Source organism: Pongo abelii, chromosome 15, assembly GCF_028885655.2.
Source record: "Pongo abelii isolate AG06213 chromosome 15, NHGRI_mPonAbe1-v2.0_pri, whole genome shotgun sequence".
In the NCBI taxonomy this organism is placed as follows: Eukaryota; Metazoa; Chordata; class Mammalia; order Primates; family Hominidae; genus Pongo; species Pongo abelii.
The window spans coordinates 54,124,844-54,137,322 of NC_072000.2; the positions used below are offsets into that span (position 1 = coordinate 54,124,844).

At 45.3% G+C, this 12,479-nt stretch overlaps 1 non-coding gene across 1 annotated transcript; it reads right to left on the bottom strand.

Annotated features, from left to right (window-relative positions):
• Positions 1 to 1,178: 1,178 nt before the first annotated feature.
• On the bottom strand, positions 1,179 to 12,354 carry LOC100433949 (putative uncharacterized protein encoded by LINC01599). Its single transcript, XR_002911287.3, has 5 exons — positions 11,985 to 12,354; positions 10,896 to 11,193; positions 8,541 to 8,615; positions 4,570 to 4,738; positions 1,179 to 3,449 (listed from the first exon to the last, which is right to left on the bottom strand). It is a non-coding gene; the product is annotated as a putative uncharacterized protein encoded by LINC01599 (transcript).
• Between the last annotated feature and the right edge of the window lie 125 nt (positions 12,355 to 12,479).

Genomic DNA, 12,479 nt, shown 5'->3' on the forward strand with positions numbered 1-12,479 from the left:
CCAGGCCAGGTGCGGTGGATCACCTGAGGCAGGCAGATCACCTGAGGTCAGGAGTTCAAGCCCAGCCTGGCCAACATGGCAAAACCCTGTCTCTACTAAAAATACAAAAAAAAAAAAAAGAAAAAAAAAAAAAAAAAAACTAGCCCTGCGTGGTGGCAGGTACCTGTAATCCCAGCTCCTTGGGATGCTAAGGCAGGAGAATTGCTTGAACCCGGGAGGCAGAGGTCGCAGTGAGCCGAGATGGCTCCATTGCACTCCAGCTCTGGGCGAAAGAGTGAGACTCTGTCTCAAAAACAAACAACAACAACAAAAAACTATTAATACTAAGCCTGGTGCTGGCTCCTTATGCTATTTATGGACTAAAGAGCAGAGCTAGTTCTGGCTTTTCTTCCAGCAGCCATAAAGTAAGGGCTGAGCATTGGAGATTAGAAAATAAAAGATCCCACCCATAGTTTCTGCAGAATTTCCAGACCAACAGTATGGTAGGGCAGACTAGGGTGTTAGACACTAAGAGGATTCAGCTGCATACACTTAACCTTGGGATAGTGATGTGATGAAATGCACACGTGCACAGGGAATGTTTCATAGTTCTTAGTCTCATAGGTTTGGTACCTGGACTCTCTCAAAAGGGTAGAGAATGGCTCTGAAGCCAGAATCAGAGATTTGGTCCCGATGCTGCTGTTTACTAGCTATTTGAACATGAATAAGCTACTCTTTGGTCTCAGTGTTCTTATCTGTAAATGGGATAAGTCTAGCACCTATCTCCTAAGGTTGTTGTGAAGATTAAACAAGTAAGTAAAATACATACCAAGTGTTTGACCAATGTTAGACATTGCTATATATTTAAAAGCTAGTCTATTTCAGAAAGAGAAAACAGTCCTATTTCTGCACAGCTGTGGCTCATGCCTGTAATCCCAGCACTTTGGGAGGCAGAGGCAGGCAGATCACGAGGTCAGGAGATCAAGACCATCCTGGCCAACATGGTGAAACCTTGTCTCTACTAAAAATACAAATATTAGCTGGGTGTGGTGACACATATCTGTAGTCCCAGGTACTTAGGAGGCTGAGGCAGGAGAATCGCTTGAACCTGGGAGGCGGAGGTTGCAGTGAGCTGAGATCACACCACTGCACTCCAGCCTGGGTAACAGAGCGAGACTCTGTCTCAAAGAAAAAAAAAAAAGAGCTTCAGAACTCTCACTCTTCCTCCTCTCTCCAAGCCCCCTGCGGCTATGAATTAAAACAACAGACATGATCTTTGTCTCTGAAATTCTACAGAGGAGTTTTCCTAAGCAATGTTGTTTACTGCAATGCAAATTTTCTTGAACTATTCATTTTATCTCAAAATCATTTCTGAATCTCACGGTCATTAATTTCAAATCCAGACTTGCCTTTGTATGTAATTCTACGTAGCACTTTCATTCATTAACAAAAGTTCAGGGGCCCATCATGATGGCGCCGGTGGTCTCTGAAAAGATCCAACCAAGCACTTGGTCTAGTGTGCTAGAACTCCCATCTGCTGCTGCGTAAATGACTCGCAGCGGAGTTTCTAGGCTAAAAGCACAGCAGTTTCCCTACTGTGTAGGCATGATACAGGATTCCCGAACAGGAGGCCGTCGTGGGATCCAGAGCAGGCCCTCACTTGTCTGGAGCTCAGTTTCATCAGCTCTAAAACAAAGGGATTCAATTAAATGGCCTATTTTGTCCTTTCCAATTAAAAAGACTCTAAATATATAAGAACTCTGTCTCAGGAAGCTGAACTCTTTTTTGTACGATGCTGAAACAGCTCCCCCCGCCCACCCCAACCTTGCCACCACGCACTCAAGCACACAGAACCCGTGAAATAAGAACAGCTCCCACTTACTGGGTGCAAAGTGCCAAGGGCTTTATATACATCATTGCACTTAATCTTCACAATAAATCTGTGAGGTTGCTACTAATTTTTCAGATGCCCAGAGAAGTCAAACTGAAGGCCAAAGTGGGAGCCTTGCTTCTTCTTTGTTAGACAGGAACCTGGCCTGGATTTTTTGTGTTTGTTTGTTGGAGATAGGGTCTCGCTCTGTTGCCCAGGCTGGAGTGCTCACTGCAGCCTTGATCTCCTGAGCTCAAGCGATCCTCCTGCCTTAGCTTCCTGAGTACTGTAACTACAGGCCTGCACCACCATGCCCTGCTAATTTTTTACTTTTTGTAGAGACAGAAGCTCGCTATGTTGTCCAGGCTGGTCTTGAATTCCTGGGCTCAAGCAATCCTCCCGCCTTGGCCCCTAAAAGTGCTGGGATTACAGGCAGGAGCCACTGCACTGGGCCCTAGCCTAGATTATTAAAGTACTTTCTGGCTCTGTAACATCCTGTAAATCTAGCTTCATGGTCTTCTTCAGCTTTCCAAGTCAGCTACACCAGGGGTGGGGGCCCAGGAACGTGGGATTCTTCCTGACGTGCAAGATGTGCAGTGGCACCATCATCCTTGGATTCTACTTTTTGAATATTTTTTTTAGCCATGCTGGTTTTATTCATATAAAGCAGCACCCAGAGTGTTCTCCTGGAGCCTTTAAGAGCCTCCAGGACAAACAGAGCTTCTGTACACTTGATTCCAAACCTCCTCCTTGCTCTCAAAAGGTCAGACACCTCCAGAGTTTCTCTCAGGAGAGTGACTGAGTGGAGTTCCCCTCTTGTGGGTGTTTGGCTTGCATCAGGCTGCTGAGTGAGGCCGAACCACAGCAGAGTGATGTCACCTCACTTTCAGGTCTGCTTTCAAAGCACATATTAAAGTTTCTGATTCTACCACAGCCACACATTTTCTCAGTCTTCATCTTCCATCCCTGCCTTAAGCATTTCAGTCTATCCAGCCAATCTCTCTCTCTGTCTTTCTCTCTCTCACTCATACACACACGCTCATACATACACTCATACTCTCATTCATCTTATATTTCATAGTTCAAAATAAACATCAAAATTAAGGCTGTTCCTGTGACAAGAAAGTATATACAAAGAAGTGAGAGGCTGATTTCATAAAACCACCCGCATTCAGGGCTCTTTGGAACCATCCTCCTCTTTACGGGGCTGAGGGCTGCAATAAATAGAGCTCATCAGAGACTCAGACATACTCAGAATAAGAAGTGCACACATTTAATAGAGCAGCTGTGTTGGTCTGCGTTCCTGGAGGGGTGTGGGAGGAGACTGGCATTCATTTGCTGCTCTGGAGAGGCTGTGCCAACAGCACCAAAAGGAGCAAGGAAGTTCCCAGTGCCGTGGGCGGCGCCCACCAGGCATGAGGTCCACCAACGGGACCAGTTTCCTCGCCCACCCACCAGCCATGGCCACCAAGGGGCTGGCCACCAACACTGTACCCACCTGTGGGGCCTCCAGCCTCTTGGAGGTGAGGTGGGGCTGTGTGGGGGACTCCCCAAAACCCTCCCACCAGAACATCCAGGAGTGACTCAGTCTGGTGCGAGTCTTTGGAGTGGGAGGGGCAGGACCATCCTGAGCAACCTGTAGCCCCTCGGGGAGAAGGACACCAAGACTTCCGAGGCCATTGGAGGCCACCTCCCCACAGGAAGGAAGAGCCTAGGCCTCCATGTCCTTAAGGAGAAAAATCCTGCCATCCAGGAAAAGGAGGCACCACTTTACTTCCCATTGGGCCTTCACTTCCTGTGGGACCTCTGGATGGTATTTAGCAAACAGAAATATGGAACACTCAGTTACATCTGAATTTCAGATAATCAGCAAATCCTGTTTCTATGTAAATATGTCCCACATACTGTATTGGGTATACTTAAGACTAAAACATTATTTGTTACTTATCTGAAATTTAAATATAACTGGGCATCTTGTTTTCATCTGGCAATTCGCCCTTCCTCGTAGTCTTCCCTACGGTCCGGCCTTCCCAGGTGAGAGTTAATTCTATGCGCTCTCAAGCAGAAGTTTGTTCAGTTCAGATTCTCCTGGGATTCCTGGTGAAAAGGCAAAGATCTCAGGCCACATCTGTTGACTAATATCTCTGGGGGTGCGACCCAGAATACACATTTTATTAAGTTGTTATCTAAGTGGTTCTGATATACATTTGTATTAGTTATCTATTGCTTCTGAACAAATTACCCTAAAAATCAAGGCTGAAAACCACCAATATTTATCATCTTGTAGTTTACATGGGTGAGGACTTTGGGACTGACTTGGCATTATGATCCTGGCTTGTGGTCTTTCATGGCGCTGCAGTCAAGATGTTTGTCATCTCAAGCCTTTGCTGGCGCTAGGGAGTCTGCTTCCAAGCTCACCTAACTGGCCCTCAGCAGGCCTTGGGTCCTGGAAACACCAGTTCCTCACCACAGGGACCTGTCTATAGGGCTGCTCACAGCACGGCATCTGGCCTTTCCCAGGGTTAGAAAGGAGATGGAGGGAGGGAGAAAGGGAAGAGGAGAAAGGGAGAGAAAGAGAGAAGTGAGGGGTGGAGGTGAAGCACAAACACAAAAAGTGAGCCCTCAAGACAAATCTACTCAAGGGAAGAGGGAAGAGAATTACCCAAGAGCATGAATGGCAAGAGGCGGGAATCCTGGGAGCTGTCTTAGAGGCTCCCTACCACCATGTTCAAGTTTGGGAATTCCTGCTATAGACTGGTCCTCAACACACTGCAGCCAAGACCACATTGTAAACAATGGGATCCAGTGTATTTCTTTCCTTATTTTTCCTTGCTTCCACTCCTCTTCCCTGTCCACTTTTTGGTGATCTGAGACAATAACAACGAAAAACTATAAACAAGTGAAGAAGAAAAAGAAATCAAAATAGCAATCTTAGGAGGCTAAGAGTAAATTTTAAAATGCTGGCAAATACTGTTTGGGTAGAATGAAACTATATGCAAATCCCAAGCATATATAGCTGTGTCCTAAAATGTCTTAGCATTCAGTGTGGTTCTTGGAGAATCTCCTGCGAGTACTAATGAAAATATAGGAGTAGGGTGACCAACTGTCGTAGTTTGACCAGGACTCTCCCATGTCTGGGCAGAACAATATGGTTGGTTACCTTTATAACAAGGAGCCAATAAGTCATTGCATCAGCCACTCTGCCCCCATCTAGAGACTGAGGGGGTCGGCCTCGTGATGGAGTGGAGAGGACATGGGCTTTGAGCTGCAGGCCCAGTATGTGCCTTTAGCTGTGGCCTTGAGCTATCTCATCTAGAAAACAGGAACCATGCATCTGCTTGGTAGAGCGTAAATGATACACAGGGGAGTGCCTTGTAAACTGAGAGGTGTCATCTCGATTTTAAAAAGAGCCCCTCCTCTCAAGGAAGGTGAGATCAAAAATATCACCCCTTTTCACTTTTGCGACCAAGTCTGACATTTTCTCTTTCACATAATCTGGCCATGCCGACTTCCTGGAGAGGTGAACACAGCCCACAAAAGCCATATTACACTCGTTTAATTTTCATCTTAATTTGCCATTTAACCCCAAATTGATTTATACTATTCCCTCCAGAAAATGCTAATCTCCCCAAAAGAACAGTCATCTCTATTATATCCTCAGTGACAGGTTTCCCAGGAAATCTGTACCAAGTCCTGATGTAAAAGATGTGATTCATCTTTCACAGCTCTGGCGGTGTGACTCTCTCCTCTCGGGGAGAGAAATGTCCCCAGCAGCACTCTTTCCCTTACCCTCCTCCACTGCCATTCCTCAACGTTTGGGAGTGAAAAAGGCAGTAATATTTAAATTCTGTTAAAGTGCTCATTCCCTCTCTCCTTTTTTTTTCTTCTGTGTTGTCTCATTCTGGGGAGTAAATGTGCAGGCCTGCACATTTATATGACCCAAAGTCTCTAATTCAAAATGGCAATACCATTTTGAATGAACTCTATTTTTCTTGAGATGGGTCAATTGCAAGAATGGCCATAATTCTCTTCTATAATGATTCTGTCCATCATTCTCCTTCACCCACCCCTGGGCCCTAGATGTGAGTCTCAGTTACCCAACAAAGACCTTGGACTGATGATAATGCAGAGGAAAGATGATCTCAGTCTGTTCCCTGCCACTTTGCAGCTATATGACCTCGGACCTCTCTTAGTCTCAATGGGGAGAAAGAGATCTGGCTGTCCTATGGCATCAGGTGGTTGTAAGGATGAAATAAACAAGATTAATATCAATGAAAGTCCTTTCAAAACCTTAGAGTGCCATATAAATAAAAGGTAGTTAGTTTATTCATTAGAGTCCTTCCGTTGCCATACTTCAGATATCTTGCCAGCTGAGTATTCCATTAGAATTATTACTTGCATTGGTTACTGGGTGAGAATTTCTGCTTACTGGCCTTGGCAGGTTTCCCTAATAATTTAATTAAAGTATTTAAATTTAAATTAATGGAGGTAATTTTAAAACTTTCACAAATCTGCTGCCTCATGCTTTTTGTTTTATAGTTTTAACACTTAAGAGGCTAATTTTTGGCTGGTCTGAGTGCAGTGGTGTTCACAACTAATTGATCACAACCAGTTACAGATTTCTTTATTCCTTCTCCACTCCACTGCTTCACTTGACTAGCCTAAAAAAAAGAAAGAAGGCTAAATTTTGCCCCTGCACTTTAGGCACACCACCATCAAGACCAGTTTATAAAGTATGTCCTTTCCCTGACATTCAAGATGGTGCTATTTCAGTTTACACAGAATTTAACTTTTAGTTTTATACCATTTCTATATAGATATGGAATGTTTTTAAAACCTACTTTTGCAATCAGCAGTTCTACCTCGATAAAATTGACTTTTAAAAAATGAGCCAGGCTTAGCTAATCTTAAACAAGTACCATAATTAAAGAGAAGATAAAAACACAGCTTCCCTCCCTGGTTCCTTTAGTTACATGCAAGCTTGTAGTTAATATAAAAGTAAAACATTACCACCATGTCAAAAGAAAAGAGGAAACTAAAAAAAAAAAAAAGGTTCACCTATCAGCCTGATACCACAAGTGGATAGACTGAAAATGAAACAAAGTGAATTGCTTCATTAACAGCATTCTTCTTCTGAAAGAAAAAGGATGGGAGGGTTGGGTTCAAAGACTCAACCTTATCCTACAGCGCTTTTTCGTCTTTCCAGGGCATGTGGTGAGTGGGAGTTAAGGTCAGTACCTTGCATAAGATCTCTCAGCCAATTCTTGATGGAGCTAGGCAAAGATGTTGTGATGGTTAATTTTACACGTCAAGTTGGCTGGGCCAAAGTGTCCAGATATTTGGTCAAACATTATTGTGGGTGCTCCTGGTGAGGGTGTTTTTAGATGACATTGACATTTAAACTGGTTGACTTTCAGTAAAGCAGATGGCCCTCCATGATATCTGATAAGCTTCACCAATCATCTGAAGGCCTTAATGGAACAGAAGGCTGGCCTCTCCTGAGCAGGAAGGAGTCTGCTAGCAAACAGCCTTCAGACCTCAACTGCAACATTAGCTCTTTACTGGGTCTTTAGCTGCTAGCCCACCCTGTAAATTTTGGACTGACCAGCCTCCATCACATGAGCCAGTTCCTTAAAACCAATCTCTCTCTCTCTATGCACATCCTATTGTTTCTGTTTCTTTGGAGAACCCTGACTAGCAGAGATGTAAAGCAAGAAGCACTTTACACAACAGGATAAGAGTCTGAGCCGTTTCCCTCCTCCACAGTAAATTCACACACACACAGGCATGACTTTTAAGCTGAGATAGGAGCTTTGATTATTTCAAGGACACTGACTAGTGGAGTGGCTGTCAGAATTTTGCAGCTCTGCCCTGCTGGGAGTCAAAAGGCTGGGTTGAGTCCCCTTCCCACAGCTTACTGGCTGGGGGGCCCCAATTGAGTTATTTAACTTCTCTCAGCCTCAGTTTCCTCATCAGACAAAACAGAAAGCTCTTTGTAAACACTGCTATAGAGTGTCTGATATTATTTTTACTTACCATATTTCTTAAAGCAGTAATAATAGCTAATATTAGAGGACTTTATATGTGCCAGGCTTTGTGCCAAGAAGATATATTATCTCATTTAATCTGTCCAACAACCCCATGATGTGCGTAGTACCATGTCTCCACTTTACAAATGAAGAAACTGAGATAAAGAGAAGTTGAGCTGCCTGCCGAGGTCACATTGCCGGGATGCAGCAGAGCTGGGATCTACACCTGGCCTATCAGAACTAGGGAACATTCTCCCTAATGATTAGCTCTGTAACTGCAGACGGTTATTTAATCACTTTGAGTTCTGATATTCTTGTATGTGCCATGGGATACCTGCCCATCTCCTAGGCCTGTTGTGAGAATTCAGGGAATGACATTTGGGAGTGACATCTAGCACACTGCGTGGTGTGCACTCAAAGAGTGTGAGAGGAATTTCTATTATAGGCACTTGTTACGTACTGAATGTTTGTGGCCTCCCCAAATTCCTATGTTGAAATCCTAACCTCCAATGTGATGGTATTAGGAGGCAGGGCCTTTGGGAGGTGACTAGGTTATGAGGGTGGCAGGCTCATGAATGGTATTAGTGCCCTTATAAAAAGACACAAGAGCTTGCTCTCTCTTTTCTCTCTGCCAAGTGAGGACACAGCAAGAAGACACCCACCTGCAAACCAGGAATAGGGCCCACACTAGATGCCAGATGCAGGCACCTTGATCTTGGACTGTCCAGCCTCTAGAACTGTGAAAAAATTAAACAACAAAATTTCTGTTGTCTAAGCCAGCGGTCCCCAACCTTTTTGACACCAGAGACTCATTTTGTGGAAGACAATTTGTCCACGGACCAGTGGTGGGAGGCATTAAATTCTCATAAGGAGCACACAAGCTCGATCCCTCACATGACAGTTCACAGCAGGGTTTGCGCTCCTGTGAGAATCTGATTCCGCTGCTGATCTGGCAGGAGGCAGGGCTCACTGGAGTGCTGCTCACCTCCTGCTCTGCACCTCAGGTCCTAACAGGACATGGACCAGTAGCAGTCCACGGCCCAAGGACTGGGGACCCCTGGTCTAAGCTACCCAGTCTACAGTATCTGTGTTATAGCTGCCTGGGTTAAGACAATGTCCCATGTCCCAAAACACCAGTCCCTTCACAGGGGATAATTTAATCCCATGTGCTAATAGGGGAAGCAGCCAGGTTTGCTGGAAATTAATGACTACTCTGCCATAGTTAACAAAACCTTGTTTTAAGAAATATTTTTCATGAAAAGAGTAGATGAATTTGAACAAATGTTTAATGTTAAGTCTTTTGTTAAGTAAATACCTTCTTATTGAATATATTTATGATTAGTTTATTTATAGAGTCTAAACGACTGTATAACCCAGTTTTTGACATATCAACTAATACTTAAAATGCTGATGAAATATATTTCATACTTTTAATTTTTAAATTTTATTTATTTATTAGAGACAGAGTCTCTCTCTGTTGCCCAGGTTGGAGTTCAGTGGCGTGATCTTGGCTCACTGTAACATTTGCCTCCTGGGTTCAAGAGATTCTCGTGCCTCAGCCTCCTGAGTAGCTGGGATTACAGGCATATGCCACCACACCTGGCTAATATCTCATACTTTTAAAATATAGCTGTAAGATGAATTTGTTAGTTTGTTGGGGCTGCCATAACAAAGTATCACAGACTATGTGAACCAAAATCTAACTGTGCTTCTCCCATCTTCTAAGAATATCACACTGGTACCTGAGAGAGGAAAGCACATAAAGCCAGGAGCACCTACTGAACCAGTAACAGCAAGTAGTTACTTAGCCACAAATCACACCACGAGGGAAGGAGAGAGAACTTCAGAACTTGGGGGAGGCCAGATGGGCCTCAGGATCCTGATACATGGGGTGTGAGTGGGAGAGGGAAGAAAAGATGGCCCTAGAGATAATTCCTATTTCCCCAACTTTGCTCTCCTTTCCCCTCCTTTTCCCTTGACCTCCCCCAATCAGGCCACAGCGCCATTTCTGAGTCGCATATGCCACCCCCAATCATCCCAGCAATGGATCCTTGTCAATTTTGGTGCTTTAATGTTGGGGCTTACGTCCCCTCCTTCATTCAACAGTGAAAACCTGAGGACATTAGGGTGAGCCATTTTCTCTTTCACGTCTGTGTCCAAATTTAGCTACATCTCCTTCCATTCTCCCTTCCCTCCCCACCTTCACTTCCCTCCCTCTTCCATTAGTCTTGCTGAAGAGGTGACTCTTTTTTTCAGGAATCAATCTGCCTTTGCTCAGGTTCCCATTCCTTCCCTCCAGGCTCTTCTACCCTTTGTTCCATCAATCATCCACCCCCTAGTCACCTCCACATGAGGTTTATCTTCAACCACAACCTCCCTCCCCATGCACTTCTACAATCCTCTCAACCCGGTCTCCTGTTTCCTACCAAACTTTATGAAATAAGCTACTACTCTGACTTTCTCCACTGTTTTGCCCTGCTCTCCATTCACGTCTACTCATTTTTGTATTCCTTGTAGAACCTAGAACTCATATTGTAGGTGCTCGAGGAAAGACAGATAGATTAATCATGGAACTGGATAATCAACTATTCCTGAGCAATAAGTGCGAGGATGGGGCAAGATGCAAAGAAGATGCTGTTCTTGTCTTCAAGGAGGAGGCCGTGGAATTTGTGAGTTAAAACAGCCACACAAAAAAGTCAGTAGATCCACACTGTGAACAAACAGAACAAAGTCTTTAAAATGGAGGCATCGGGAGAGAGGCCCCCAGGACTGGAGTAACAGCTTCCTGTCCCCCTAGTGCTTATGTGAGTGCAGATAAAGTCATAGGTAAACCTAATAAGGTGCAAGGACCGACCCCTGAGCCACAGTTGGGACTTTTATAAAATGAATACTTGTGGTGAGTATCTGGGATCCTCCCTTGTTGAAGATGGACAGTGTCCCTGGAGGGAGGAAGCAACAGTGGACAAATGGTTCTGTGCCACGGACAGCTCAGCGCAGTGTGAATCAGTGTGGGGTACCCAGGGATTCCTGAGTATCTGAGTGATGGAAGCCGGAACCTGTTCCTGGCTTTCCCTGGCTGTGCACCAACCTCTCCAGCTATAAAATGAGGGGTGATGCTCTGAAGACATGAAGTGTGAGCAGCAACCTCTGGGTGATTTTCCACATTCTCTGCCCACTGTCTTCCGTAACCTTCAGGGCTGCCCCCTCCAGGCAGCAGCAGCACCTCCCTCTCTGAGCAGCATTGGCAGCTGAAAGGAAACACTGGTGGGCTGTGACTGCTGAGCCTTCCCCTGAGGTTCAGGCTTGGAGGGAGCCCTGTACCAGGGGCCAGGCTTTGTGAGAACTTGGCACCCTGGAAGCCCAAGGTCCCAGTGCTGCCTGATCCTCCACAGTAGAGCTTCTCACAGGCTAGGCTGCTTTCAATCAGGTCCTGGAGCTCCCACGGACCGAAATAGCATTTACAGCCTGCCTGGGAAGGTCTACAACCCTAAATTCTTCTAGGAACAATGAAATCAGAGTATTGAGCTGAGGAGTTGTTTCATTTGATAGGTTGAAGGAATTAAAGGAAACACATTTGCAAAACCAGGTCACTCCACTATGCTCCAGTAAGTAGAGTAATAATAATTGGTATCAAATACTGGCGTGTCCCAGGTTCTGTCCGGTAGTAGCCACTCCCTTCAGGAACTTGCTCCTCTACATAACAATGGGCAGCTGGTACCCAGAGCACCTGCCACATGGCCTGGCCTGCCAGATGCAGATAAGGAGAGATGATGACTCCTTGTCTTGGGTCACCTTCTGTGAAGAGAAAGCGTGAGAGGAGAAGATTGATAAGATCTGGTCCAGGATCAGCTAGGGCCTGAAAGGAAGCCAGCCTGGGAGAACGAGGGGAGCGGATCCATAGTCCATCTCCACCCCCTGCCATGCAGCGGGGGCTGAGGACCCTGCTCATGTAGAGATGCAGTAGATCTGCAGACAGCTACTGTGAGCAAAGGTAGCTGGAAGTCCAGGTGCCCCGTTTGTTCTTTTCAAATGTGGTACGCAGCTGAGCAGGGGAAAGAAGGAATCAAGCCGTTTGTAAACCGTGAGAAATACCCACAGGAACTCACATTTCCATCCAGATTTCAAGTTGACGTTTGGCTCTGACATCCATCTTACTGTTCGAGAACCCTAAGACCTCCATAGGTGGACATAACAAATGTCACCACTAGGCCAGGCGTGGTGGCTCATGCATGTAATCCCAGCACTTTAGGAGGCTGAGGCAGGTGGATCACTTAAGGTCAGGGGTTCTAGACCAGCCTGGCCAACATGGCAAAATGCTGACTGTAATAAAAATACAAAAATCAGTCAGGTGTGGTGCCGCACACCTGTAATCCCAGCTACTTGGGAGGCTGAGGCACAAGAATCGCTTGAATCCAGGAGGCAGAGGTGGCAGTGAGCCGAGATCACACCACTGCACTCCAGCCTGGGCAACAGAGGGGAAACTCTGTCTCAAAAAAAAAAAAACAAAAAAAACAAACAAAAACAAAAACAACCAAATGTCACCACCACTATTATCATCCCTGTCTCACAGGTGAAAAACCAAACTCAGACTGAGGGACCTG